This window comes from Monodelphis domestica, chromosome 4 (genome assembly GCF_027887165.1).
Source record: "Monodelphis domestica isolate mMonDom1 chromosome 4, mMonDom1.pri, whole genome shotgun sequence".
Taxonomy (NCBI): domain Eukaryota; kingdom Metazoa; phylum Chordata; class Mammalia; order Didelphimorphia; family Didelphidae; genus Monodelphis; species Monodelphis domestica.
The window spans coordinates 62,221,091-62,225,897 of record NC_077230.1 but is presented as its reverse complement, the minus strand read 5'-3'; the positions used below and the strand labels follow the sequence as shown (position 1 = coordinate 62,225,897).

The 4,807-nt window shown below is 37.2% G+C and overlaps 1 pseudogene; it reads right to left on the bottom strand.

Annotated features, from left to right (window-relative positions):
• Positions 1 to 618: 618 nt before the first annotated feature.
• On the bottom strand, positions 619 to 1,586 carry LOC100015504 (glucosamine-6-phosphate isomerase 1-like; annotated as a pseudogene).
• Positions 1,587 to 4,807: the final 3,221 nt, after the last annotated feature.

Here is a 4,807-nt window from a genome sequence, read left to right as displayed (position 1 = left end):
TTCAGGACCTAGTATGTTGGTTCATAGTGTTACAATAAAATATTTATTGAATTAATTATTACATGATGGCAAAGTACATGGGCATTTTAAATGAGGGTGAGCAAAATTTATTAAGCAGACATTTCAACGTGTAGTCTGGCACACACAAATCTCAAGAATGAAATATTTGTGTTCTACTACCAAATCCAATCTTGAGAAGTTGGTTGCTGTGAAAGAGACAGAAGCAAGATAAAGAAAAGAAGAAAAGGAGTTATTATTCTCTACTCCACCTCCTCTTGGCACTGATCTTGTGCAGGTCCTAAGTGCTCACTTTCCCAAAGACTATGCTTCCCCATGCTACCACAATCACCAATTCTGGAGAGTTGAAATGAAACAAGGTGTGAGTTCACACTTCCCCTATGCCATGGGGCACTTAAAAATATCCAAGTGAGGCATTTCCATATCCATTTTGCCTTATTTGTCAGATAGAACATGGCAATAGAAATTAGGAAATGCAGAGTCCAGAGAAAAATCAAAACACATAGTGAAATGCCTATTTTTTTTAACTTCAATCCTTACAGCAGACACAACCTACTCACCACACTCATTTTCATCAAAGGTAGATAGATAGCCCAATGTTTACAGTGGACATATAGACTTCATTAAAGTTTTTTTTTTCTTTCCTAAAACCTTTATACCTCTTTGCAGGATTGGAAAGCAGACTTCTGAGGGCAAATCAGTCACTCTGTGTTTCTTGGTAGAATGGTTTGTCTCTGTTTCTGTTGCTATTTCTTTTATACTGTACAGTGGTTCCACTATCTTGTTATGATCAAACATCAACCTTTTGAAATATTTTACAGTTTTCCCTTTAAGGTCCAGTGTGGCACCTTCATCACAAGTGAATATTGTTTGGGGGTGCTGTTCGAAAACAGAAACAGTCCAGATGTAATTTATCTCTTCCTCAATGGCCTTACACAATGCAGATGCCTTATGGGCCCTGTAATTAAGATCATGACCTCTCCTGCATCTATGACTGTGCCTGCACCCACAGTCAGAGCCATCATGGGGACTTGGAAGTTTTTTCCATTGAAGGACCAGGCATTGGCTAGAATGGTATCCATGACCAGAGTTTTCACTTGGGTCCTGCACACCAAACTTGAGCCAGGCTCATTGAAGGCACATGCCCATCAGGACCAATACCTCCAACAAAGAGCTTGATCCCTCCAGCTTCCTTGAACTTCTCTTCAAAAGCTTCACATTCTTCCTGCAGATCAGCTGTATTCCCATACAGGACATGGGTGTTTTCAGGGATAATATCAATATACTTGAAGAATTTCTCCCACATGAAGGTGTGAAAGCTATGAGAGGAGTCAAGTGGGAGGCCCACATACTCATCCATTTTAAATGTTTTCACATACTTGAAGGACAGGTCTCCATTCTTATAATACTCAAACAGCTTCTCATAGCATTTTTTGGTGGTGTTCCCTGTAGTGAACCCCAACGTGAAATACCTATCTTACCCTGGTGCAAATGATGATTCTATTTCTGATGTACTTGGCAGCCCATTCATTGGCCTGAGAGTAATCATTTAGGATGATGCATTTCATTGTGCCTCATGCCTAGCTCCCAGGTTCCTTCAATGCTAGTGATTGAATATGTGACAATGCTTTTATTTTTATAAATTATTTTTATAATTGGAGAAATAAAGAATACTATATTAATAAATATATATATACACACACACACACACACACACACATATATATATATATATATTTTAAACCCTTACCTTCCATCTTGGAGTCAATACTGTGTATTGGCTCCAAGGCAGAAGAGTAGTAAGGGCTAGGCAATGGGGATCAAGTGACTTGCCCAGGGTCACATAGCTGGGAAGTGTCTGAGGCCAGATTTGAACCTAGGACCTCCCGTCTCTAGGGCTAGCTCTCAATCCACTGAGCTACCCAGCTTCCCCCTGATTTATATATTTTTTAAGTAAATGAGTCCCAGATAATTTGATATAGTCACAAAAATACAAAATATTGCAATTGGATAACAATTCACTGAACCATCACTTAAAATAACTATTATATGAAATACACTTCAGAGGACATTGATTGAAATAAGAAAAAGGCAATGAATAAACCATGGGTATTTTTGCATTTACAGTATAGCACAGGAACTCACTACATATAGAATTATACATTAATGAATAATTAATTATGATACAGGAATGAATATAATGAAATAATACAGAAATGAAAGAATGGAGTAAATATAAAAGATATAAAATGCAGCATGTAATACAAAGAATTAAAGGTATTTCTAGAATTCAGTAGGACAGGGATAAGATGGCAGATGTGGAACCAAGATGATGAAGGATGGAGCCAAGAGGAAGGAAGTGGAGCCTAGATAGCAAAGAAAGTATACAAACCTACCTGATTGTTACTCTGCAAAAAAATTATAATATAAATCCTTGAAATTAATTTTGGAGCAGTATAACCCACAGAAAAAGGATAAAATAAAAATTTAGCTCAAAACAAGTGAAAAAGCCAATGTAAAAGATGTATTTTACTGTGATGGATGTAGAATGCAAAACAATATGTCAAGGAAGGCCCCATCACAGCAACACACTTTGTATACAACTAAATCAGCAGAAAAGGCTTCAGTAATTTTTAGCTACAGATGGTATGGGAGGGTCAGATAATTACTGAGAAGCAAATATATAGGGGTCCCTGTGCTATCTTTGGGTGCAAGCCTCTTGTTGAATTGCTCGTAAATAGATTCAGGTAGTAGTCCAGGATTGCAGTGTCAGAGTGGGGAGGAACACATAGTAGCTTCATCCAAAACCTTCAAGAAAAATGTGGATTGCTCTCAAACCCAAAAATAATAACAAAGTACTTTAAAAATCAAGCAAGAGAGAAAGAAGAAAAACCAGGAAAAGATATTAAAGTGACGCAGGTCAATTATGAAAAAATGTCAATCACTTGATAAAAGAGGAACAAAAATACTGAAGAATTTAATAACTTAAAAATAAAGAATATGGCAATTGATAAAAGATGCATAAAAGTCCAATGAAGAGAAAAACTTTCTAAAGAGCAAGATTGGCAATAAGGAGGAAAAGGTTTTTAAAAAATCACTGTAAAATAACTCTTTCAAAAATAGAATTGGCCAAATGGAAAAGGAGGTACAAAAGTTCACTCAAGAAAATCAATGTGAAAGGAGGCGGAGTCAAGATGGAAGTGTAGAGGCAGCAAAAGTTCAGACCTCTGAAAACTCTTCCTTATCAATTAAAAAAAATACTTCTAGGAGACAGAAATGTTCTAGAGCAGAGGGAAAAGTGGAGATTGAAAGAATCCACAGATCACCTCCTCTACTTAATCCCCAACTGACAAAACCCAGGAAGATTAAAGCCTAATTCAAGAACTACCAAAATAAGTAAAAAATATTACAAGCTGCTAAGAAGTCACTCAGATATAATGAAACTACAGTTAGAATAACACAGGATCTGGCTGCATCTACACTGAAAGACTGAAAGGGATGGAGTATGATATTCCATAAAGCAAGGGAACAAGGTCTACAATCTAGAAACAAATACCCAGCAAAACCGATTATATTTTTACAGGGGAAAATATGAACATTTAATAAAATATAAGACTTTCAAGTATTCATAAAGAAAAGACCATACCTGGACAGAAAATTTGATGCCCAAACACAGAACTCAATAGAATCATCAAAAAGTAATTAAGAAAGGGGAAAAAAAACTTTTTTTTTTAGTGTTACTATTTTTTCTTTAATATTTATTAGGTCATTTCCAAACATTATTCATTGGAAACAAAGATCATTTTCTTTTCTTCCCTCCCCCCCATTCCACCACCTCTCCCATAGCCCACACGCAATTCCACTGGGTATCACATGTGTTCTTGATTCAAACCCATTTCCATGTTGTTGTATTTGCATTGGAGTGTTCATTTAGAGTCTCTCCTCAGTCATATCCCCTCCACCCCTGTAGTCAAGCAGTTGCTTTTCATTGGTGTTTTTACTCCCACAGTTTATCTTCTGCTTGTGGATAGTGTTTTTTAGATCTCTGCAGATTGCTCAGGGACACTGCATTGCCACTAATGGTGAAGTCCATTACCTTGGATTGTACCACAGTGTATCACTCTCTGTGTACAGTGTTTTCCTTGGTCTGCTCCTTTCACTCTGCATCACTTCCTGGAGGTTGTTCCAGTCTCCATGGAATTCCTCCACTTTATTATTCCTTTGAGCACAATAGTATTCCATCACCAACATATACCACAATTTGTTCAGCCATTCCCCAATTGAAGGGCATCCCCTCATTTTCCAATTTTTGGCCACCACAAAGAGCATAGCTATGAATATTTTTGTATAAGTCTTTTTGTCCATTATCTCTTTGGGGTACAGACCCAGCAGTGCTATGGCTGGATCAAAGGGCAGACAGTCTTTTATCACCCTTTGGGCATAGTTCCAAATTGCCCTCCAGAATGGTTGGATTAATTCACAACTCCACCAGCAATGAATTAGTGTCCCTACTTTGCCACATCCCCTCCAGCATTCATTACTTTCCATAGCTGTTATGTTAGCCAATCTGCTAGGTGTGAGGTGATACCTCAGAGTTGTTTTGATTGGCAACTCTCTGATTATAAGAGATGTAGAACACTTTTTCATGTGCTTATTAATAATTTTGATTTCTTTGGCTGAGAACTGCCTGTTCATGTCCCTTGCCCATTTATCAATTGGAGAATGGCTTGATTTTTTTGTACAATTGATTTAGCTCTTTGTAAATTTGAGTAATTAAACCTTGGTCAGA